The sequence below is a fragment of the Manacus vitellinus genome, unplaced genomic scaffold (assembly GCF_001715985.3).
Source record: "Manacus vitellinus isolate BGI_N305 unplaced genomic scaffold, ASM171598v3 scaffold_0_pilon, whole genome shotgun sequence".
Lineage (NCBI taxonomy): Eukaryota > Metazoa > Chordata > Aves > Passeriformes > Pipridae > Manacus > Manacus vitellinus.
The window spans coordinates 11,469,966-11,496,385 of record NW_021938789.1 but is presented as its reverse complement, the minus strand read 5'-3'; the positions used below and the strand labels follow the sequence as shown (position 1 = coordinate 11,496,385).

The 26,420-nt window shown below is 35.7% G+C and overlaps 1 protein-coding gene across 6 annotated transcripts in view; it reads left to right on the top strand.

Moving 5' to 3' along the window:
• KCNIP4 (potassium voltage-gated channel interacting protein 4) overlaps positions 1 to 26,420 on the top strand; it is a 415,466-nt gene that overhangs the window by 147,766 nt on the left and 241,280 nt on the right. Inside the window, exon 1 of one of the 6 annotated variants that reach the window (XM_029960172.1) lies at positions 14,916 to 14,944. The exons of the other annotated variants lie outside the window; for them this stretch is intronic. The gene's annotated coding sequence lies outside the window, so the exon portion shown is untranslated. Of the gene's footprint in view, positions 1 to 14,915; positions 14,945 to 26,420 lie in introns of those variants that run through there. 6 annotated transcript variants of the gene reach the window in all.

Below are 26,420 nucleotides of genomic sequence, written 5' to 3'. Positions count from 1 at the left end.
ATTTTGACCTTTTTTAAATTCATGGAAGAGAAATCCAAGAAGGCAACTCTGCAGGAAATTTACCTCTACCTCAGAAAGCCTTGGCTGAAAACATCAAGGATATCTTGAGGGAAATACCACTTTTTTAGTCTTCTCTGGACATCTACAGGATACTAAATTGGAGGTGTATTTGCCCTACCCCAGTACAAAAGTTTTTAAGTTGTGGAATCGGCCTGTGCTGGCTCTGAAGTCATGAGTGGAGGAGGAATATCCTCCTTAAAAACTCTGGGCATTAACTCAATTACAACTCCTGCAGTCTATGCTAGGAGATGAACACAAAGAATTCAAATAATTTTCTGTTCCTCTATAAAATGCCATTGGGCTGAATGTTTCAGCTTGAAACTTTTTAGAGAAGAGACAGAGCTGACTGCTTTCATTAATTGTGTCTTAGACTGTGGTTTTTTCAGACCGTGAGGTTCCAAATCCCTATGGCTTTTCTAGATTTTTTCTTTGGCTTTAACAAAGGAACTGCAGATAGTTTGTGTGCATGACTTATGCAGTATTAAGAGTGTTTACATGGATCATGACTTGTGAAGACGCATGATTGGCTAATATTTAGTAATGTTTTTGCCTTGGTTGTTTCTCTGCCAAAAGTCATGCATTTTAGAGCCAAAATAGTTTAAAATGTAGATGAAAGAATATAGACAGAGCTTCTGAGACAGAGTCTAAAAATAGGGACTAGTTGGTTTTCCTTTAGTCATGCACTGTGAGCTTTAATACTTTAACCATATATGTATAAAGTTACTGTGAATTCAGTCCTGAATTCAGTGGCTGAAGGAAAACTCACTGCCACTCAGGGAGGGCTGATTATACAGAAGATGAAGCAAGACTTGTGCGTGCACCAAAGTTACAACAAGGGAAATTCTGTGTGATCCTAAGAAGATTTCTCAGCCCTGAGGGTGACCAAATGCGGGAGAAAATTGCCCGGAGAGATTGAAATCTTCATTCTGAGAGATTTTCAGAACTTGGCTGGACGAGCCTTGAGTGGCCCCACCTAACTTTGAAGGGGGATCCATCTTTCAGGCTGGTTCTGCTTCCAGGAGGAGGCTGGACTAGATAATTTCCAGAGGTTTCTGTGCAATTGCTGAAATTGTGAGAGTGCATGAGCCCATGTGAGCTAGCCCTATATGGCCTGCAGAGAGTATGTAGTTGCTCTTGGACTTGAAATCAATGTATAGAATTTTGCTTATTACTGGGGAAAAAACCTCTTATTCTCTAAGTTCTGCCTCTCCTTGGCAGTTACAGTATTTCCCTTGAGTTAGTTTTAAAAGTGACTTCTCATAAATTATTACTGTATTCTTGTGGATGTATTCTCTATTGAAGAATATGGACCCTATTTAACTCTCTTGGTGCATAGGTGCCAGAAGTACATATTTTATGTTTGTGTTTTGTGAACTGCCACACCCACTGTATTCAATCAGGCCATCTACCCTATAAAATTATCTTTTTTTACTTCTTTGACAAACAAACGTGTTCTGGTATTTTTGGTATGTGTGGATTTTTTTTTTCTTTTCAGGATTATAGTTTTTAATAAGAGGGATCTATTCTGGACAATGTCTAGTAGCTTATTGCAGGATCTTTCCACAAATCAAAATTAGGTTGATTGGTCTGTCATTCCATCAGCATTCTCTTTTTTCATGTGAGAAAAATGCTATATTTGCACTTCTCCAATCTTCTGGGACCTCCCCTGTCCTCTAGAAGCTCATAAAGATGATTGTTAGTGATTCAAAAATCACTGTCTAGTTTCTCTAAGGTGAATTTAATAAAGCCCAGTGAATTTAAATACATCCGTCTTACCTAAATACTCATTAATGTATTCTTTGCATAGTTTGGCTTCCAATCCATTTTTTTTCTTTAAGTGGTCTGGAATGTCTTGTCAAATTTACTATTTTTTGAAGGTTGATGTGAAGGAGGTATTGGATAATTAGAATTCATCTTTCCCTGCATTGTTTTCTCTCTTTTTTTGCTACCATTGACCTGCTTGTTTTATTTTTTTGTTTATTGAGTGTTTTAAAATTCTTCTTTTTGTTTCTTTTGTCTTTTGCGATTTGAAACTCACTTTATACTTCAACTTTTTCTGTTGAGTATATTTTTTCTGTTGTATATACTTCTCTATTGTATATACTTTTTCTCTATATTCCTTTGTTATATAACTCTTTTTAATTACTTTTTTTTAGCATGATTACTTTTCAACCGCCAATCATTGAAGATTTCCAAGTGCAACGGACCATTCTTTCTGTTCTTTGATACAGTTTGTTCACTTAATGTGACCTTCCTGCATAAAATGCCAGCATACATGTTTATCTTCAAGTCATCTTTCTAAAGGACCTTTAACCACTTGCTGGAGTTGCTGAAATCTGTTGGTTTTGATGGTGGTGGTGCAATTGGAGGGTTTTTCTGTTTTGTTTCTGTAGCAGTTATGTCTCATTTTCCTAAAAAATCAGTTTTGACTGCTTTCCCCAAGAGACCTTTCATCACATTTTTAATCCACTCTTTCCCATTAGATAGCACCAAACCGAAAACAACCCCCCTGTGGTAACTGCTTCACTCTGAAATGACCGTTTGCCTCAAATGTAATATCCAGACAAGTTAAGTCTTAGTTTTAACATGCAGTATCTGAGTATTTAAAGTCTCGTCACATCTCCTCTAGATGATTTTCAAATTTCTCATTCACAAAAAACAACACCTTTGCCCACATGGAAAATTATGTAGTCCTCACTTTCTGGCTCAGTTTAGCATGTCTGTTCTCTTCCTTTTTTCTTCTGCAGGCACTCCCCAAGAGTTTCAACAAACTCAGTTTTTAAATCTATTTCTCTATCTTATAGCATTTCTAAGCATTCTCGACACTAAGGACAACATTTGCATTTTTTTTTCCATTGAGAGAGCTTGCTAAACAAGTGACTCTTCCACACCAATATTCCAGTCCAGTGATTTTGCTCATAAAGCTCTGCCATGCCGGTTGTGTCTTTATGTGTGAAATAATGTCTCCTCCTTTTTGCTTTCTCCCGGGTCATGTTCACCAGGCTGTCATTGCCATTCTTTCTGCATTCCCAAAGAAACTTAGTCATTGTGGTTTTTGTCCATTACGTTAAATTCTTGCAGAGTCTTCAGTAACTTTTGCAGCCATTATGTCATCCCTGTACTACTGTCAGGTAACTGATGTGGGCATTTTACTTAGCTAAATTAGGATCTTTGTTCTGGTATTCCTCCTGGTGACAATGTCAACCTAGGTGTTACTTGGCGATACCATGCACAGTTAGCTTTTTGCAAATTACCTTTTTTTTTTTTTTAACACAATTTTGTATTTGTGTGCATTTAACTGTAGCCCAAGACCTCTGGTCTTCCAGTCACAGCCTCTAGTTGTACCTTTCAACATTCCTGATCAAAAAATCATTTTTATAGATCTTTGTACCCTTTCATCCATCAAAAACTTTGTTGCCTGCAAATTTTCTAAGTCTGAAAACTGAGTAGATCCTAAATGGTAATCTGAAAAAAACACTCTACCAAAGGCAATGTCAAAAGTACACAAGCATGTTGTTTGTCTGAAGGAAGCTGTCAGAACTCTCTTGATACATCAGGCACAGTTCTTCATCTGTCCTCCCTACAAGATTTCCCCTTGCAGACTAAGAAATTTCTCACTTCTTAGCTGCTTGTTTAAATCTTTTGGGTGTCTACAAGATCAAATGCTCAATTGGTTTGTTCTTCTCTCTGTTCTTTTTCCCTTCCTTCTGCTCTTTGGTGTCTGTAACATGTAGACACTTGACCATCTCAGAGTTATTTCAGTGTTTCCTTAAGGTGGCAGCAATGTTTCTAGGTTGTCAACTATGAAATGGTTGGGTACCTTCACATACTGACTGGGTACAGTGCTTATAGATTCCTTCCAAAGATATAAGGCATCTACAAATGTTTCCTTAGCTGTTTTGTTCTTTCCTAGTGAGTACATGCTTTAGGTTAGTATGACAGTAATACCATGAACTTCTATCACATATTAATAAATATGTGTCCAATACTTAATAAAAATAAACCCTGGACAGTAACCTCTGCATTTCAAACACTTAGTTTTCTTGATTTTATTTTTCCTTTAGTTAATTCTACTATTTTTTATTATTTTTCTTTTTTTTTCTTTTTTTTCCCCAGTGATTCTGTAATTAATTCTCACACTATTCTGACTTGTGTCCTCACATCCAATTTAAAATTGGCAAGTGCCCATATATTTCTGGGCTGCTGATCCATTAATTTCCAACTATAACATCGTCCTTTCCCCTTGAAGCATACCTAGTTTTGATAGATAAGACTTTTTACTCTGTTAGGATTAGCTAAATGAACAAGGGAAGAACACTCAGGATAAATAAAAGACTCCATCTAGAAAGTGAAAAATGAAGTGAAAAGAAGTAGCTGCAATCCTGTATGAAGGGATAGAGGAATCACAAGCTCTTTTCCATCTCGTGGCAGAATAAAACCCTGAATAGACCAGAGAAGTGAGGCCAGAGTCCTCTGCCACAGAAGCTCTTCTTCTGGAGGTGGCAGGGTTAAACAGGGAATGGGACTTGGATATCTCTACAAAATCACAGAAAGGTCTGCATGTGTTTTCAGTCACAAACAAACACAGAAGTTTCTTAAGCCCGTTAAACAGAATTTCTTTTCAAAGCAGTGAAAATACACATATAAGGACAATTTCTAATTCCATATCAGAATGTTTTGAGTAGTACGTGGCCATACTGACAAGTCTATCTGCAGTGTAGGAACTGCATGTACAATACTGACACTAAAATTATTGTCATTGTGGGAAGAACAGTAATTCTTTCAGTAAAAATTGTCAGAAAATTGCTCCCTGTATCGACTGTGAAACATTTTTTTTAGCTGTTGGAATTATGAAATCAGGGGCTTTTAACATATGCCTTTCTGTTATATGAGTTTAGAGATAATTTACACTCATTAATGTAGAATAGTTTTTGAATTAATAATCTACAGTGAAGGCTGTTTTTTGGCTTAGGTGTTAGAGGCAGAATAAAAATCCATGTGAAAAAATGGGAACATTAGCTAATTACTCATTTATCTAATTTTTTTGCCAGATTTTATCCTTCTGCTTGGTAGAAAGAGCAATTCATTTTTTATCAAACTGCCAAGGATCTTTAGTCTTCTGGTAATGCAACATAGTCATGAGATTCATCAGACTGTCAGGCTTGTGAACCTTAGCTGCATTCAAAGAGCATTTAATAATTCAAAAAGGAAGTTTCCTGTATCTTTGCAGCAAAAGATGAGGTCCCTACTACTAAAGAAGCATTCAGTATGTGAAAGACTGAGTTTGAAATATCCACTATTTAAACCTCCATTGGATCAAAGCTACAAATAGTTTTATTTAATTTCTTCTACCTGTTATAATATGGAATCATATTTGTAACTATATCCTTTATTTGATAAATGTTAGGATTTTAGACAATTTTCTGTATGTATGAGATAATCTTGTCATTACATTAAGCAGCACATTTCAGCCTCAGCTGTTTTTTGACAACAGAAATTGATAGTTGTTAGCACCTTCCTGTATTCCACTATCAATTATGCAGACTTGTTTTCCCAAAACAAAGCTAGTCATGGAGCATAGTTTGTGAGATACGAATAATTTCAGGCAGACTCAGCAGCCTGCAATAAATAAAGCACTTTTTTGACAGCACTGTGATCAGCACTAGACAAAAAATGCTGGAAAGCCATGGAGTGCTCTGCACACTCTGCGTCAAGTGAAGGCAATGTGACCAGGTCTGTGCTTTCGTGAGCCTGTCAAATGGTTCATATGGTCTGCTCTGAGTGTCAGAAGTTGAGAAGAGAAAGTAAATTTGGATTAGCTATTAATTTCTGCAGAAGAAATCATGATTTTCTGAGAGGGAAGTTTTAAGGACAATAGCTGCTTAGTTATTTTCAAAAATATGCAGTAGCATTCATAAGGCAATACAGGTATCTGGGAGCTGAACCCTCTTAAACTAGAATAAATATGAAATAAGTGAATATACCTTTTTTGTGAAACTGTCTTTGGTATTCTTTCCTAATGAATTCCTACAGAATGAAAGTAGCTTGCCCTATGCACTTGAGGGGAGACAGGTGGGTTGTCCATTTGCTCAACACTGGAGAAGACAGTGAGAAAGGACAGAGTTGGATGAGTCACTTCAGTGACCTGCAGGTCCTTCCCAGCTGCTCTTTTTCCTATGGGACCTTTCTTCACATGGCTGGAAGTACGTCTGCCATGGGATCAAAACCCAGACACTTTGGTCATGAGGCAGATAGGCTGCAGGGAAGCTGGTGATGTTCCAGTGGGTGTTTGTGTGTTGCAGCCCATGCTGAGATGAATACCTGCTTTGTAATAAAACCCTGAAAGTCTGTATCTGTCCTGTAATGTGAAATGGAAAAAATGAAATGTCTGCCCTGGGTCTTCCAGGCCACATGGAGCTTCCTTTCCAAGGGATAAGCATCACTTAAACTCAGTTGGAGATGACATGGCCGTTCCAAATTATCTTCTGTCAAAACTGGATGTTTTTTTCAGACATCAGAGGAACTGTGAATTCTTCAAAAGCCTTGGCACAGCTGTAGCAAACTACTTAATTTCTTCTATGTGTTATTTCCTTTTTAGGCATGAAAGTACTAATTAATGCTTGGCACACTCATTTTTTTGTTTCCTAGTGTACTAATAGTACCTTTTCCCCCTCCAAACTCACAAAACCCATGCATATTCTTGGCTTCCATGAACTTCATTGCTCTATTAATTGCGGATGAACTAGACCTTTATTTTTTTGAAGTGTTCACTGTTGATTTGCTCTTAGAGAAGCAAGGAAAGATCTCATTAGATTTACGAAGAGATAAGATAGCATAAAAGCAGTAAATATAGCAATTTCCCATTTTTGTGCTCTTATCTCCTGAATAAATGTGAAGTACTTTAAACATATGAAAGAAAGTGGAGTTTTTCACCACATAGGAAAAAGATGCTCCTATGAATGAACTGATGGATTTCAAGGTTATGTTCTAGTTTTCTACACAGTAGCATCTCTGTAACTACAGATGTATGTAAATATTTTGTTGTTCGGGAGTAAAGACATTAATCTGGTATGTCTAAGTACATTTTTGACTCATGCACATTCGGTCTTCTTACAGCTAATCTGGTTTTTAACTCTAATACACTGTATTGACAGGGCAAGTCACCATTTCTTTTATGAACTTAATATATAAAGACATGTTCAGCAGTGTCCGGGAAACACTTGACCAAAGGAGTTATGAGAACCATCGGAAAGGCTTCATGGAATGATGGGTTTGGATGCAATATGCCCCTTGAGGGTATATAGAAAACAAGGCAGGGATAACTAACTAAACATGCTGAAAATACGTGGCCTCATTTCTTCTGTGAAGATGTTCTAACTGTGCCATTCGGGACAAATAAGTAGTTACCTATGAGACCAAAATTATGGCTTCACAGTATCCCCTGTATCCACATAACATAAAAATATTATTGCAATGTTATATAGAGATTGCATATATGTATGTCTAATAATGTAAGTTCATAGACTAATAGGGCAGTATTAGCTCATTAACTCTAGCTTTGTGTTTAAAATTGTCTGTCATACTCTCCAAACAATTTGTCTTACTTTTAATCTCTATGCTGTTCCTTTATTTTGCATGTTGTGAAACTGGTTAGACAATTATAATAACTCTGTAAGCTGGGAAGTTTTATTAAAAACCTGTTTGTGGAGCAGCATCAGAAAATAAAAGAAAATGGTTTTCTGTGTTTATGTGCAAACACATAAGTTATATAAATATGTGTGTATATAAAAAAGAATTTAACTTCATTAAGCCATCACATCCCCTTTGTGAAACTTTTTTCCTTTCTAGAGGTATTATAATCTTTTCCAAGATCCTGGAATTCTGTTAATTTCTTCTCTCTAGATAGACTTTAATTCTTTCTCATGCAAGATAAACCCATTTTTTTGACAATAATTTATAAATTTCAAACTGAAATAATCCTTTTTTTCAGTGAACGTCCCTATCTCGAACCTAAGTAATCACCAAACTTTCCGTGGATAGGAAGTAAAGTAGAAATTTAGGCCTCTCCTAAACACCAAAATATGATTCTTATATTTTTGTGCATTTCTTAATTGATAGGGATGTTGAAGTGGAGGTGATCTGCCAAGGGAGCACTGTGGTGATATTTCCTTATGTGGCAGGGAAGGGCTCCCCAGAGCATGTGGTTGGTTGTGATGGACAGATTCACTGATACTCCTTGGAAGCATAACAGGGACAATGGGGTTAAAGACAACATGGAGACATTAATATTTCTCCTGGTGACTGTGTTACAGTGTAAAAATAGCTGGCTACACTTAAACCAGGAGCATGGAGCAAGCACCCTGTCGTCAATTAGTTCACTTTCCTAATGAGCTTGCATGGCTGTGGTACCTGCCTTGCTTTATTTCAATGCTAGCTTTAGTTTGCCTTGCTGGAGAGTGGATACTGAAGGCAGCAGCAAGAAGAGATCCTGTTACATGGTTTTAAGCCAAACAGAAATCCAATTTTGACTCACACCTATTCTAACTGCTCATTAAGTTCAAGCAGTTTCCACTTCAGTGGCCAATACATGGTGACTACTTGATATGATTATCAAGTATCCCTAGCCCAGTGTCTGAACTTGGGAATCCTCCTGAAGCAGTGATTTCAGGTGTGTTGGTTTGGTTTCTGTTTTTGGTTGGTTGGTTGGTTTTGGTTTTTTATTTTATTTCAGAGAATATTTTTTGCAGTGGAGTAGACTACTATATATACTATATTACTATAGAGAATTTTGGCATGTCGATAATCAATTTTCTTGCATTAATTTTCTTTCACATACTTTTAGGATCACTCCTAGTACTTCTGGGAGTTCATGAAAAATTACAGTCTCCTTTACTTCAGCAAAAGTGAAGGAATATTTAATAGACACAGGAAATAATCAGTCAATCCAGATTTTGTTTATGAAATATATGTAACTATGTAACAGGTCTATTTGTGTGTTTGTATGCACCGTTACAACTCCCTTCTGTAAGCAGTGAGAGCTACCAGTAGTATCCTTGTTTAACATCGGGTATATACTCTTCCTCATTCCTGTTAAATTCAGAGATTTAACAGAGTACAGCATTTAACTTACATTAAGCTTAGACATTTTTAGATAACAATTTTTTCAAATTATGCTAAGTGCTATGAAATTCTGACATTTAATAAAAAACTTTTGAACATAGGTAATACCTTGCTTTAAAATCCATAGGTCATAACTGCAGGCAGCATACAGGCAGCTACAATGCTCTGTTCCTTTAATTGCTTTCATTAAACATTTCTGAAATGAATTTGAAATATTTTATAATATATTGAAGTTAAGAGCTGATTATGGATGACCTTGTTCCAGTAGTTTCATAATAAATGAACTTAAAATTATCCATAACAAAACATGGATAAATTTGTTTTATACTGATAAAACAACTTGTTCCATTATCAAAGATAAAGTACGGTGACAAGCCAGGAAGTGAGTATTGATTTACCAAAATATGACAAAAACAATAGAATAATTTCTAAAAGATTGATACTGTGGGTCATTCTCTGTTAACAGGCATTGCTGATAATAAAAGGTGAAAGAAATTGCTCTTTTTATAATTAAAAGAAAAAATCTCCCTGTTTTCTCAAGACTGTTTTGAGTGTAGCCAAATATTTACTTCCTCCCACAGATTTAAATATTAGAGTTTAATAGCTACTTCTTTTTGATGCACACCATTAGACTCTTTCACAGAAGTAATTTATCACTGTATATTTAAATCATGAGTCAGCAAGTCCCAGAGGAGAAATGAACCTCTTTAATGTCATACTTCTTATCCATCTCAGCTTGTCTGATATTCTGTATTTCCAAATTTAGCATAATAAGATTTAGATTCACACAACTGATGCATATAAAAGTACGTACATGTGTGTTCATATTAAGCCTATATATTTTATGAGAGATGCTACAGTAATTTCATTATTCAGTTACACTATAGACGTAGGTTTACCCAGATGTCTAAATAATCCATATCCTAGATGTCACATTGTCTACTTCTACAATAATACTTTTAATTAACCAATTATACATTAGACTAATTTTCTACTATGTAATTATTTTTGCATTGTCTTCTGCCGAAAATAAATCAACCATACTGCTTAGCCTTGCTTAGTTGGTATAGCCATAATTAAATCTTTGATTATATTCATGACTATACAAAGTCTTCTCCTTGATGAGTTTCTTTGAAACATACTGAAAAAAATAACTAATTTTGCTAGAAAAAAATAATTCTTGCCCTTTCCGAAATAGCAAGAACTTTCTCTTAAGCCTTTAAGAAACTGTAAAGAGAGAATTTCACCCTTTGACTTCAAGTGTGAAAGAATAAGTAGTGTTATGAGAAGGTAAAAAGTCAACTGATGAGCAAAATAGACATGTTGTGTTCAAAATCAGTGAACGTGATTAGAAGTACCCAGTAAGTAGGTGTGGAGAGTTGAAGGAATGAAAAGTGCTCAGTTCCTTAATTTGTTTTAAATGGAATGAAAAATTGGGATGGAACATTGCTACAGTCAGGAGGGATTTAGCCATAGATTACAAAAATGTAGTTGTGATTTTTGCTTTTTTAAGTTGTGATTCTGAATCTGAGTGATTACAGAGTAGGTCTGTGAACGTTTGGTCACATATAGTTCTCCAGGAATTAGATTTCATTCCATTTGCCGTCTCTCTTATTTATTTGCACACAGACAGTCATTGAGGAAATAAAAAAAACAATATAATTTGCCTTTAAATGAATGTTCTGTGCCATTTCTATATCTGATTCATTTGCTGAACTGCAGGACACTTACTGCCTGCCTGTGTATTTGTAAGTTCTTCCTACCAGATATTACAGCAGAAGGTTTCTTTCACATTTTTGCCTGTGAATCTGCAGCATGGTTGTATAACACAACAAAGCATCATTCAAAATTTCTGTGAGCTGTTTTATGTTTCAAGACTTTTATTGTGGAAAAAAGGAACATAAAAAGAAGTAATTGTGATAAAGTAAGAAAAATGACCCTGCAGTGATTTTGAATTTTAGAGTAGAGAATTAGTCTTCCAAACAGAATCCACTGGGGACAAGGAGTCTATGGACTCTGGTCAGGATTTTCAGTTGATTTAGTTCTTGAGACAAGTCAGTTCTTCCTATTAGAAGGCTTTGCTGCCACACTGTGGAAAAAATATTTATTCCACTTAAAGTACTTTACAAAGAGCACATAAGCAGAGTTCCTGTCTCTCCCCAGCATCCACCCCACCCCTCAAAAAGACAAAGAACTGTAAAATTGTGGGATAGTTAACAATCTAGTTTCAGTTTCAGCTTTGACCTTTGCTGTATACCCTAAGGCAGGAGAACAATGGTAATAACATGAAGAATATCATTTTAGTAAAGGAATGATAGAAATCAATTGAAAGATTCCTCTGATTTATAAATGACAGGTCCAGAAAACAATTATACAGAAGATATATCCAAAGTCGCTGTCATTGCAGATTATAACAAACTAAAAATAAGTTTAAAAAAAAAAGTAGAACCAAAAGAAATTTTCAGATAGGACTCTTTTTAATTCATATTTTCATTTTTTTCAGTCTGGGTTGATTTCTGTTTTTAATGAGCCAAGATGCTGATTTATGTATTAGTAATGTAAGGTGTGACTGAAAGAAATTTATAAATTTTTTTTCTTTTTTTTTTCTGTTGTTGTTTTAATTTGTTTTGTTTCTTGTTTTATTTTCTTGATGGTCATTTCATTTTCAAAGCATTGATTCAATGACCAGAATGCTAGCTTGGTGTAATGCGTTGGGGATAGTACTTGATACAGATTTCAGTACAAAGGCACTCAAGGCTCATAAAGTATTGAATAAAAATGCCATTTCTAGTGCTAACACTAGAAGGGAAAAGAGCATAGTGTAGATATTCTTGCAACCCTTCAGGTGGACCAATGGGCAAAACTCACTGTACAGTTCTTGCCTTTAGCACTTGGACAGAATTTTCCTAGCAGGGAGCAACTCCATACACAATTTCTACTGGCAAGCAAATGTTCGCATGAGAACATGCTGCTTCACACCAAGAAAAGCATAAGCACACGCTGGTGGTGTTATTTCTGGTACCAGGTGAGAGCTGCCTGCAGGCTCCCTGGGAATGACTGGTGGAGTGTGTGCTGTGGCCTGTGCCACCTGTGGGATGGTACAACCCCGCCCCTGCTCAGGTCACCTGGCAAGGGGATCATTATCTTCTTCATGAGCAGTGTTCTCCCATGAGCACACCTACACTTGGGAGCTGGGAGGTAAGCTCTACATCATCTTACCAGTCTGGCATAAGATGTTCTCTATTTTCCTTATTTAAAAACACTATCTGCGTTTTACATGGGATGTTGATGAAACAAAGTTATGTGACAGGACCCCAGGCAGTGCAGCAACTCCTGCCATGAATAACTACTAAACTTTAAACTTGGGGAAAAAAGTTAGTTCTCAATACGTTTTTCTTGTTGCCCTTATCACTTCTTTCATGTCATACATTCTTATTTCTTTACTTTCTACAGATATTATTTTCTGTCTTCTACTTTCTTTTATAGTAATTTTTTGAATTGATCTTTTTGGCTAAGCTAAAGAGGAGTGCACTTCAGGCTATATGGTGTTCTTCAGTGCATGACATGAAAGTGGAAATTAATAAAGAATAGCTTTCAGGCTTCAAGCAAGGATTGCCCCCATTAATCATAGGCTGAGCCACAGTAAACAGGTGAAGGTGAAGCTGAAGATGACACAATTTGGCTGTATTAATTTGTAATACTTTCAAGACATTGGTATCTACACTGTCCTAAGAGTTCTTAATAGAGCCATTAAAAACATGAAAACACAGAATAACACAAAACCATGTTTTATATTTGGATTATAGATACTGAGATAAATGTATGAATTCTCAAAGCTGTTAAGTCTAGGCATATTATGAACACCTCAGCATAGCAAGAGGTAACCATACAATTAAAATAACTGGGATTTCATACAGTTACATAGTAATATATTCTCTTTCTGAGATTGGAAATGTTAGCACAAGGCTTGACCACTTAAATAAAAAAATCTCACAGCTAATTTTTTTGTAACTAGAATTTTCATAAAGCTCCTTGGTGTCCATGTTTAAAAATAGAATATGTTTAACTATCTCCTTATGGAAATAAACTTAAGAAAACTGTAGTATACAGAAAAATTGTTCACTGTATTACTAAACATAAAACCTACATACTGTCTAGTGTAATGTTAAGTAACAATATTAAGAATAGAGAAAGAGTTCATGAGAAGTTCTTTTACATACAGATTTTTTAAGAGAAAGGCAAAAGCTAAAGGAAACATTTGGAGTGGTAATTTGTGTTTCTCAGTATGCATGCTCATTAAAAATCAAAAAGAAAAAAATGAAAATGATGTTAATTTAGCTACCAAAGGGATTCAACTCACTTCCCTGTCATTAGAAAAGGTAAAAATAAAATTAATCTTGGTTTATTGTGAGCATGTGGGAGACAGTAGAATGCAGTAAGTGCACTTTACACACTCTTTCCTCAAGGTTAGATTTTTTTTGGAAAGAGGTTTGCAACAGAAGGTATTTGTCAGTTCATCAGATGTTGTTTTGATGAATTTTTCTTGTTCTTTATCTCATGACTAGTTCCTATGATAATCATGGTTGTAAGGTGTATAAAACCAGATTGTCCTACCTGCCAAGACATGGGTAATGTTAGTTTTGGAAACAAGACAAATTTTAACCCTGAGAAATCTGGTGGGATTTTCTGGGAAAAAGTAATCTTCTCCCATGAATTCTTCCTTCTAATACCATGTAAGGAAAAAAATGTCAATTGCTCAATTACTAGCTAACACTACTACAATAAACCATAAAAATAAAAATTATATTGTTCGAGAAATTGTAACTTTGTAGTTAGAGCATGTTGTATTTAATTGTTGTTTTAGTTGTCTTAGTAACTCATTCCAGAAATAGTCATGTACGTACTGTAATGTGAAAGTACAAGGTAATTTCCAAACTCTTAAGAAGCGTTTTAGTCAACCAGTCTGGGATTAATCCCCCGGTTGAGAACAATGACAACGTTCTGCTTCAGCATTCTTCCACCAAGTGGAAGAAGTGGAGTGAAGAAAGCTTAGCTCTTAGCAGCAATTCCACTCAAAGACCTCGTTAGCAGTTTAGGAATATGTAGTTATACAGCGTTCCTGCGACCCTCTAATTAACACTGGACAAATAAGAAATAAAAGAAGCACAGCAGAGGCTTTGTCCTTCGATCCAAACACATTGATTAAGTTTGGCTGAAAATTATTTTGAAAACAGGATTAGTTTTCATTTTCTGAATTTCATTTCCTAGAACAGCCTGTGTAATCAGAGTATTCAGTACAGGTTACCTGGGAGTGTTGGAATGGATGCATATTCTAACTGTATATTTTGCTTAGTTCAACTTCATTTTTTTTACTTGATTTTTTTACTCCCTTGCCAAACAAATTGCTGAAGTTGTCAATTGTGTTGTACTCAGATTTTGCTTGGATAACTGAAAGCTGGCTTGCCAGAGGTATAGCAGCTGAGGAGGAGAATATTGGAGGCATTTGGTGTTTATCTTTCCTGAAGAAGTTTCCATTTATCTCTAACATGGAGAAATCCTGTTGGCACACACACTGTTGCATTCATTCTTATCTGCCATCGCTGTGTTGCTTTTTTGACCTGAAGACTCTGTATTACCTGTTGTTTTTGGAAGTGCAGGAGATGATGCCTAGAGAGAATTTAACACAACCAACAAGATGCATGGAGAGAATAGCCTGACTGAGAGTATTTGCATCTGAAGTATATCTGAACTGACTTTAAAAAAGGTATTAATCAACTCCTGTATTAATCAACATAATCAATAGTGTGATTAATTTCTCATTACATGTTTTTGAAAGTAAGCTGTGCTGAGTACATTAAACAAATTGTGATTAAAGAACCAATTAAACCAAATCATATTTAACACAAATTATTGAATGCATGCTATACCAAAAGTGCCATGCACACTTTAAGCTCTGTTCAAAGACTTAATGTTGGTGCAGTTTCTGGCCAGTAGTAAAGAGTTGTGGAAAGGGTGGGAGAGTGAATCAAAGCTCAACAGTGGATAATTTTTTTCTGAGGAATTTAACATAAACAGGACTTCATCCTAAAGTTCTATCAGGGAAAAAACCCACATCATTTCGTTTACTAAAATTTAACTTTCCCACTTACACAAATTTGTGACAAATTTCTTAACAGGTATTTGTGTGTTTTGTAAAACGTATGCATTCCCTCCTACGGCTTTCCTCATCAGTATTACAGCTTCATCATTCCTTGAGTTTGTATCAGAAAGTTTATTGGTCAGAGGTGAAGGTCAGCCCAATCACCACTTATACACTCACTGAGCCTGGAGCTGAGCTGTTACAACTTAAAAGAGTGTAGATGTTTGCGAGAGTGCTAATCATGCCTTTTACAGCAGTGCCTATAAGCTAAGACCAGATTCAGTCTTTGCAGGTACTCTCTAAGTATAGAGAAATCTGGGGAAGAGCTACCAATATAAACAGGCAAAGCAGACAAGAAAAATAATCAATTGGCCGGCAGAAAATGTAACCTTTTTTCCTTGGTTTTCATGGCTCTGGAGGCATGTCCCATCTCTGGCTCATGGAAATTAAAATTCCAGACTTACAGTTTGTCAGTGTAAAAGAGATGCAAATTATCTTAAATGTGTAAGATTCCAAGGGCAATCTAACATGAAAATTATGCTCAAGGAAAGAAAAATACAGGCTGATTAAAGCGAAAAACATTTATGAAGTATTAGCATTTCATTCACTGGTAAAATTAGTACTGTCATCACCATTCATTCTGAATCAGATTTGTAGAACGTGGACTTTATGTTGTAGCTACGAACACGACTGTTTCTTCTTTTTCTTTTCTTTCTTTTTGTATGACATATTTCTGCCCTTCACAAATTCCTAATAATAATGTTTAATTTTATCTGGATCGTAAACACTAGCTATACATCCAGTATAACACTTAGATTTTATAACTATTTTAAAAGTTAAAAAAAATCTATGCAGAGAATAGAATCCTAAAGAGTCCAAAGTAGTTGTAGGATGAGCTCTAGTCACTGTTGTATTCTGTAAAGTTCACAGTGATATAAAATGTGAAAAACTACTGATGATTTTGAATCCTCCTCTAAAAGTACTTGTTCCTTGTGACTTAAAAAAAACCAACAAAACCCCTCAACACATATTAGTAGAATTATCTTAGAAAAACTATTTTGGGGTCGATAGGGTGGCTAATGGCAGTTAGAAATAATGAAAAATCAAGAGTTGCTCAACAGAAGCTGACATCCAGAATAATCCATTTTGTGTCCTTTGGCTCCATTTTGTTTGGAAAGACACTAAGCATTTTTCCCCTAACCTATTTACAACTAGAAAGTTTAATTATTCTTCTAAGAAAAACTTTGTAAGATATTCAAAGAGCTGGTTTATTCTAAGTTTTGCAGAATTATCCAGGCAGATAATATGACATGGTAGTGTATCTTGATTTGCTTTTTTGCATAATAGTTTTACATCCTGTCTTAGGATGAACCTAGAATGCTCATTTGATTCAAATAAAATGTATGGTGAATCCACTGCGTATCACAGGTCCTGGTTGGTTTTATTGGTGTTTTTTTTTTTTTGTTTGGTTGGTTTTTTTGTTTGTGTTGGTTTGGTTGGGTATTTTTGGTTTGTTTTGGTTTTTTTTTGTTGTTTTTTTGAGAAGTAGGGAAGCTTCTGTTACTGAATGAGGCATAAATTATATCAGTTAAAAAAAGCACAAGCTATCAAGCAACAAAAATGTGTCAGAATTAAATTCTGAGTGATATGCTAGTGATGTCTTCAGGAAAAAGAGGATTTTTTTTTCTTCCATTCCTCATCAAAGGATTGCTTTTAATTTTTCTTTTCATTAGCTGTAGTGTTGTTTTTACTCCTTCTTGCATGCAGATGTTCTTTTGCTTTGCAGTAATTATCGGAGTGTGTCAGTGCTTGCTGATGCATTTATTGCTTCCTTCTGCACAAATTTCCCAAAAGAATTTGCTATATTGGGAAAACAGCTGTTTCTCCATGCCTCTGTTTGCATTTCAAATAATTGCAATGCATGGCCAGTCTCACAGTAAAGTTTCTTTAGTGAAGAAAAGAGTTATACAGAGTTCAGCTGTACATCAGTTCTGTGGAGCAAGCATGTTGAATGTATACTCTGTCTCTGAACCAAGAGCTTTAATATCATGAGGAGCAAGGTAAAGAGGTAAAGGCACAGCTTCAAAGTTCTGCAGTGTAATTAATTTTTTTTTAAAAGTATCTGGTTTTCTATGAAGCTGTATGGCAGTTAAAAACCATGAAGCATTTCCCACCCTCTGGTCTACGGTCTGAGAGTGATTTTTTTTTCCTGCAAAGTAACTGTAACAATTATGTGTGTTATAGAGCAATACTGTTAAAGATGAAAAATGCTTAGACCTTGCAGTGAACTACTCTATTTGAAAGGAAGGTCATGAGGAGGACATTTTTTGACATTTTTTTTTTAATTGTTCTGTTGTAATTCTCACACTAACCTGAAAAAAGCATACAGCGTCAGTGATAACTGCCACAAATGCAGCTAGTTGGAGATTTGTTTCTGCCAGAGTGATGGGACCTGTGGATTTTACATCTATTGACTTCTATTAAATAATTGATTGAGTTTTATTATTTCTAATGGATTTATTTCTTAGAAATTATAGAACTTAGTTTTAGTTATATTATCATCTCTGTTAGTTTTCCTGGGAGTTATGAGCTCTCAGTCTCACAGAGATTATGGGCAAAGGAATCTGACAATTGCTGGATTTTCTTTTTAAGAAACATCAAAGGACAAAGATTTGATGATCGTATCTGGATGAAATTTCAGTTTTGTAGACCCATGTGAAATTCAGAAAAAAATAAAGTTTAGAAAATATGACTTTTTTAAAACTTTTTTTTCCCCCTAAGTACTTTCAGCAGAAAGGAATGGATTCTGCATTTTTCTATCTATCATGATCAATTCCTATTTACTTAATTTTAATACACGCTACAATCTACCCAGGCTACTACAATATAAACAAATTTTTGTATTTATATCTTCAGAACACTTGAACTCATATTTAAAGAAGTGTGCAAGTAAATTCTGTAGTGGGGCATGAGCAATGGGAAGGTCAGTTAATTCAGATGCTGGGGATTCTATGTTATGTCATATTCAAGCTCTCCCACTAAAATGTGTGTCATATATCTGACTATGGATATCGAGCTAGAAAAACCTCAAGAGCCCAGCATACTCACATTTATACTGTAAAGAGATGTATGCTCATGAGAAGGCAGGTGGCAACAAATGTTACCTTCTTTGGTTTTGTTTTCATAATCCCAGCCCATTTTCTATACACCGTGTGATAGAGGATCCCTAATGCAGCAAATGAGTATCAAGAAACAGAGATGTGGGACAGCAGGAGAAGATGGGTGTTGCAAGTATGTTTTTTTTTTCTGGTTTATTAAGTAAGGGAGAGGCAGTGGAGATGTCAACCTGTTTCCGTTTTATGTATGGACGCATATAAGCATTGTCTGCAAGTTTGCAGATTATTTTTATATATATATGTACACATATATATATATATGTGTGTGATACCTGTATCAAATTAGACTTTGAAATTGCCTGTGACATAGAATTAAGCATTATTTTTAATGAAATTTTTGGTTTGGTTGTAAGTTTTTTTGAGGATAAGCAAAAAACCTAATTATTGCAGAGGAATTTGAAAGGCCAACTGCTTAGACTTAAAGAGCAAAATACTCCACTGTATTAAGGAAATTATTCACAATAATTTTTCTCCTATCAGTCAAGGTCCAGCATAGTGAAAGTTGACCCCATGACACATTTTTAATTTTTCTTGTAGTTTTAGGAAGCTACGATTATGGGTTTAAGGTTTTTAATTTAGCAAGAAGATTTCCTCAGTTTTGACTTTACTGTTTATAAAGTCATAACTAATAGGAAATAACAGCAAAACTGACTTCAGCAAGGACACTGTAGTAGGGTATTACAGATATAGTCACAACTGCCAGGGCCCTGGTTGCCAGCAATGAGATGTCCTTGTCACATTCTGTGCTTGATGACCAGCAGTTTGGGTTGGATTATTCAGCAGTAAATATTCCTGTAATAACACAGAAGGATTGCAAAAATTTCATTAAAAAAGCGCAAGGTAAAGCAAAGAAAAAGGGAAATATTAAAATGAAGTTATTTTAGAGGGAGTTCTCTAGGCCGGACACTGAAATGTTTCCATGTGTATCTCATCAGTATATATGCAGAAGTTTATGTACATGTGCATATATGTATGCAAAGAGGGGATGATTCAGAAAGAAGAACTCTAGTGAAAAGAATATATAACAAATTTAGGGTATTGTTATTTTTCTGATTTATAGAAGCTCAGCAGCTATCACAGCTTGAAAAAATAATTACTTTGTGTAACTGTGTGTAAAGAATAAATAATCTATAAAACCTGAATTTTCAGAAGATGTGCAAACACAGCTACATTAAGGTCACATTTGAAAGTGTCCTGTCTGTTAAAGAGGGTTCTCAGATACCTCTAGTGGATTCTACTGATATCTGGGAGCAGGTATTGTCTTCCCTGTGCTCTTAGAGTATTTTTTCAAAATAGAAAGATTTTAATTATTTCTGTCCTGTAGTTTTAGCCTGGTATTTTTTCTTGTAATAGATGTTTTTACATTTAGAATCTTTGCTACTGTGCAGCTAAGTGGGTCAAAACCTACTAAAGCATTTGAGGTATTTCTTTCTTAAGAGATGAAAAGGTTGTGCTGTGATAAAATAGGTTTCAGTATTGTACACTTCTAGAAAATTTAGATTAAATGAAAGACAAACTGTCAGAATGTTCTCTTTTCCTATTTAAGCAACATTACTTCCATTTAGAACTTGGTGTTTCAGAAATGCATTTCATTAATGATTGGTTAGCAGAAAGCTGTCACAGTGACATAAATCACCTCAAAATTAATAGGAATCTAAGTTAGGTTTCTCCATGAGTATTAAATACAGGAAGCTTTGGCCTGAATAATTGAAGTACAGGAAAACATGTTCACTACACAGTGGTATGGGCACTGAAGGAATGAATCCTAAAATAGCTGACATTCAATCCTCTGTAAATACCACATCTTGCAAATTAATGTCTGAATGCAAAAGGAAGGAGGGAAAGGGTAAGAAAGGAGCATTTCCCTGCTTTATAATATGTAACAGTAGAAACTTTGTAGTAAAAATTAAACTTTGCACGTGAGTACAACAGTAAACATAACTTCCAAAGTATGTTGGATGTTGTACTTATAAGTCTTTAATGGCATCTCAGCTCACCTGCTGGCAGACTTGGTGTCATGATGGCAATATCAGCCCTCCTGCACTACTCAACAGAACCAGGTTGATCTTGATCAGACTTGGGTTCATGATCATATGTCAGTTTAGCCAGAGGAACAATCTGTATTTACACTGGTACTGTTTTCTACGTCACCATTATGCTACATGAGAGGACGAGCGATATCAGTTGTGATGCAGCCCTAGAGAGATGCAGGCAGATGATCTAACCTTACAGCTGACAGTGTAAAGTCAATCTGCCAGATTTTTTTGAACTTTTTTTTTCAATAAATGGATTATAAAAAAAGACAGTCTCGACAATTGTCAGGAGACAGACATTGTACCATATTTTTCAATAGTCTAATTGTCTTAAAATACATTGTTACTCAAGTCAATGAAAACCCATTGAAACGTATTAGGAAAGAAAGTGAGGAGATAAATATAAGGATCTTTTTTTTGCTAGGAAAAAAAAAGATTGCAAAAATTAAAGGATAATGCTCCTTTAGCTCAGCACTCATAGTTTTTGAAGTAACTAATAATACTTCAGAGCTATTAAAAATTTTCCCAAACTCTTCTAACTTAAAGGCTCTCATGCAATATTTCCGGCCTCATAATCAAAGCTTTCCTCTTTAGTCCAAACAAGCACTTTGTGCCAGGTCTTCAGTCTATTTCTTAAAGATATGTCAATTCTTACTCCTCTCACATGCAATTTAAAACTTTCAATCCTGGGAGGATGTTCCTCTCAAAATAAATGCTGCGCATCTGGCCTTCAGCAGGGACATTGCCACGCCGCTCATTTGTCATTATTATATTTTTGTTAGCTGAACAGACAAGTCAAAATTTATGCACCTAAACAGTAATGAGAGGAGCTGCATGTGTGAAAAGGCAGTATTTTATGAGCTCTGTGGCTAGAGAGAAACCAGTAGGAGTTTTGGCATTTGCTCTAATAAGGCTGTGTTATGTCTTTTACCAGACAGACTCTCCTAAACAATCCTTAAGACCTTAGTCCTAAGGACCATTGTTTCCAACCTCTTATACTCAGTACCTGACCAAAGAATGAAAACAAGTATTTTCTCTTTTTTTTTTTTAAACTGGAAGCAATAAATTTACCATCAGATCTTGTACAGAGAAAGAGTCCAAGCCTTCAATATTGTTATGTCAATGATGCCTGATTTACCATAGGTTTAAATACACTTCTTAACTAGCTTTATTATGGATGATAGGAAGAATAGCAAACAGTTGCTTATTTTTATCCTGAATTCATGTATTCACCAAGGACAGTCTATGAATAAAAATATTTATATTGTGAAATGATAATGTGGTGATATTACTTTCATCAGAATCTCTGTATCTTGTCAGATATCTGTCAGCATACAATGCACACCCCAAATAGGAATACTGTTATTTCTAGTGTTATCATAATCTAAATCCACTATTCATTTCTTCAATAATATTAAAAATCTATGGAGTTTGGTTAGATGATAATTATTATCTAAGTTTTTCATCTATCAATAGATTACATAGATTTTTATCTCTGTAACTCTGCCATGCTTTTCAGTTAATATCTCAGATTAGTAAAAGAATCCCTTAGCCATTTTAGCCTTTATTTTTCACTCCAGTTTTATCCTTATTTAAATTGTTTCCATTAGTGTCCAAAACTGCTGGATTTTTGCAAAAAAAAAGATGGAGTTGGCACCATTAAGCAAAGATGTAGTAGCTTGCCCTACATAAGTGTAGAAATGAAGAAAGGTAAAACCTTAAAAATAACAGGTACCATTGATATCTAAGTATATGGTTTTCAAATAAAAAGTAGTGGTTGGTTTTATACTAATAGAAGACTAGCTATAACAAAAAAAAGGAAGATCTCTTTAATTTAGATTTTGAAATCTTGAAACTTTAATCAGTATTAAAATATTGCACTAATATGATAGATTTGTTTAAGTAGGAAAAAAGCTCATAGAGCCATTCAGAATTTCACCAGGATGGAAGGTCACCAAGTTGTCTGAGGAGGACTCTGCTCAGTAAAGTTAGGGAGCAATGTTATTGGGTGGTTTAAAATATCTGGTTGTATCAGCTTTGAACTGATGAACTGTGAGCTCTGGTGAGTAAGGGAACACTGGCTAATGGGTACAGCACTTGTAATGAGAAGAAGCCTCTACCTTAAATCTGGGAGTGGGTAAATGAGTTGTTCCTCATTCCTCAAGTTTGATAAAAAGAAATAAGCCACGGTGGGACAGTGCAGATAGCTAGGCCAGGACACCTCACCAACTGCTGCAGTCCTGGCAGAGTACCTGGGAAAATCCACACACGAGTGGGTGTCCAAAACATAGGGACTGAAAACTGGAATTTATAGAGAGAAGGTGAGTGTCAGGGCTTAATCTGAGCTGGCAACTAAGTACCAGGCAGCTGCTCACTAAATTCCACTCAGCCCTCCTCTGTGTGGAGGAGAGTCAGGGAAAGAAACCAAAGCTTGTGGGTTGAGGTGGGAACAGTTGAATAATAGAAGCAAAATAAAATATACTAATATTTATAATAACAGTAATAACAATAATAATTTTAATGAAAAATTAGATATAGAGAGGAGTAAAACCCAAGAGAAAAAAGTGATGCACAGTGTTTTTTCTCACAACCCACTGACTGATGCCCAGTCCACCCTCAGCAGCGATCAGGCCCCCTTCCAGCCAACTCCCCCCAGTTTATATACTGGGCATGATGTTCTATGGAACGAAATATCTCTTTGGCCAGGTTGGATCAGCTCTGTTGGCCATGATCCCTCATGGCTTCTTGAGCACCTGCTCGCTGGCAGAGCATGAGAAACTGAAAAGTCATTGATTTAGAGTAAGAACTGCTTAACAATAATTAGCTATCAGTGTGTTATCAACATTGTTATCATCCTAAATCCAAAATACAGCAAGGTACCAGCTATTAAGAAGAAAATTAGCTATATCACAGCTGAAATCAGGACAGTGGGAGAAGCAGAAGTTGACCCAAGCCTTAAAAGATTGTATTCTGGCAGTCTTCAAGCTGTCACTGAAAATATTTACCTGATGTTGGCAGGCATTCAGGTCACGGATGAGACCTAGATGAGTCATGATCTTTGTGTTTTATGTGAAGTAGTCCGTGAACCTTCTGGAGACTGACAGTGCGAAAATAGGAAAATCACAGCCTGACGTGAACTGGAGGTAAACATTAAACTGTGGGAAAGAAGGGTTCACTTTCTTCTTCTTTCATCCAGAACATGATGTGCCTCAGCTGAGCTAATGAAATAGCAAATTCCTCAATATAAATGACAAATGAAAAGAATGAGAACTGTGTGTTGTCTTTTCATAGCAGTTAAAATAGCCTCATGCAGACTTTCTGACAGCAGCTCAGACGTTGTACTGACACCAGTGAGTCAGATGAGATTAAAATGAAATAACAAATGAGAATGAGAAGCAGCGTAGTACAGCCATTCAACATGACAGAAGTGCAGCATTTGAAGAAATAACACGCTTGAGTGATCCAGCAAATAACACTATCTGCTGGCAGTCAGCTGTACCACTCAGTGTAGTTTGTGCTTTTGGTAGAGTTTCCTTGGTGATTCATTGGCAGGTGATCCATGGAGGGAAGTGTGGAAGAATAGCAGACGGTTCCTGCAAGCAGGTGGTATCCTCCAGCGATAAACACTCCTTCAGGCTTGTAATAATGGTATACAGAAAAGCCTTTCACAGCTCTAAAAGCATTGAAATATGCCAGTTTTAGAAACAAGATTTCTTATGAGCTTTCAATCTATATGCAGCATCATATGTTTTACATCATCTGCTTGTCAGTTTAAAGAGAAATAGTAAATTTTTAAGGCACAATAATTTAGCAAAGTTTGCAGAGACTGTGTGCAAATGAAAAGAGAGATGTCCTAGAATCCTTAGCACACCCACAAAGGGAAGTTTTAACAGGCTTCATGTTTTAAATTGAAAAAGAAATAAAAAAGAGGTAGATGATTTTGGAACTTCTGGTTGTCATGTTCTTATCACACCTTGTGTGATGGTGTTTACTAGCTCTGGTGAAGTTTCAACATGAAATCCAGTTAACTTTGTTTCCTATGGAAATTAAGTATCTAGTATTTTTACACTTCATGTCTTTAATTGGATGCACATGTGCATTGTGTGGGGCATGTCTGACTTAATAATGTTTGAAAAAATCTAATTTCATTCACATTTGGTGGAGGGTGAATTCCTCAAAAGTATTTGAGGAAACATTTCCAATGCTTCATGAAAATTAAGCATTGGTGGTGGGAAGAAGCTTTTTAGTGACTGTACAGAGGGAAAAGCCACAAGAAAAGTGATCAATAAAATATCACTTAGGAGTATCCAAACAGCTGCAAATTGCAGCTCAAGCAAAGATCTCATATTTGTTGATATTTTGCTAACTATCTAGAGCTGTATTTGTCTTGATTGGTACATGAGGGGCATACTTGAGAACCTTTAACTGAGATTTTTTACATATTTGAGTCAATCATATAGAGTACTCAATTTTATTCCAGTATACAATTGCTTTGTAACAAATGCGCAAGACCTAACAATGTATAAATCACCCAAGTAGTCAGTAAAATAGTTGTCAGTTTTCAGTCTCTACTAGAAAATTCTAAGTATTTCACTAAATATTTCAGATCAGTTAAGGCTTATAATATTTTTTTTCTTTTTACTTATTCTTTTAATGTGGTTGGTACAAAATAGCAAGGTGATGATTTTCAACATCCTTTCTCTTTTTAAGGTAATAATAATAATAATAATAATAATAATACAATCTTTTCTGTACAAATATGGGATAATTGCAGGAAAAATAAAGTTGCTATCCATTTTTTAATTGAAATCTGTATTCTTTTATATTCCTTTAATATATTTAACTTTTCGTATTTGGTTCTTCACAGCAACTCTCTTCTAGAAAATTATAGGCTTATAGGTAGTAGTCTTGTTGCCCACATTTATGGCAGAGAAAACTCTTCCCTATAATTTTTTCTTTTTTGAGTCTTTGTTTTACCCAGCTGGATAGTTTTATTATATCCATAAAAGATATCAAAGTTTCTTACGTCTCGTTTTCACAGCAGTTATTTTTTTGGCTGAATCCATCCTCTGTTGTGCTTCATAAGGCAGCCATGGCAGCCAGTGGTGCTGCACAGCAGATGGGATGGAATATGTACCCAGCAGCCTAGGCTGCTTTAGAGCTGAAGGGGGGAAATCCAACAAATAAGGGAAGTTCAGACTAGGCTATTCAATTTCTCCAACACCATCAAGCCCCCAGCTTTTCTGCACTCATACTCCACTGCACTGCCATGTGCAAAGTGATGGTCAGGCAGCCCATATGTTGGTCTAGGTCAGACAACTAGTACTTCTGAAATATAAAGAGGTGAAAAAAAAATTGTTTTTCAGCTGGACCATCCCTGTGCCATCCAACTGCATGAACTGTTGTGCAAGGAGAGTCGGCAGGGAAGATGAAAGCCTGGGAAGAGACCCAGGACAGGAATGTAAGGAATCAAAAGTTGCTAACACTGAAACAACTTTAGGAGTAAAAAGGCTGTGACTGATTCTTTTATGATAAGTCAAATTTGTGTGGGTGTGACAACTGTATTTAGATTATCGTGGGCACAACATCCTAGGCTGAGTTTTTACCTTACAATAGATTGTGAGCGTAAAGTCTCCTTACATCCAGCTGATGTCAGTAGTGTATCAAATATTTTATTAGGCAATAGCTGTATAAAATAAAACTAAAGAGAACCCTTTTCTCTTACTGCAGTATACAACTAGTATTGTCACAAATGATGCAACAGTCTGCCCTAGTCAGCAAAGACACAGTGGGTCATGAAAACTAGGGGACCACTCTGTTAAGATGTATTTTCATCTGTCACTTATATATTTGGAAAAGTAATATAAGGCCATGAGTACTGCAGTTGGCTGT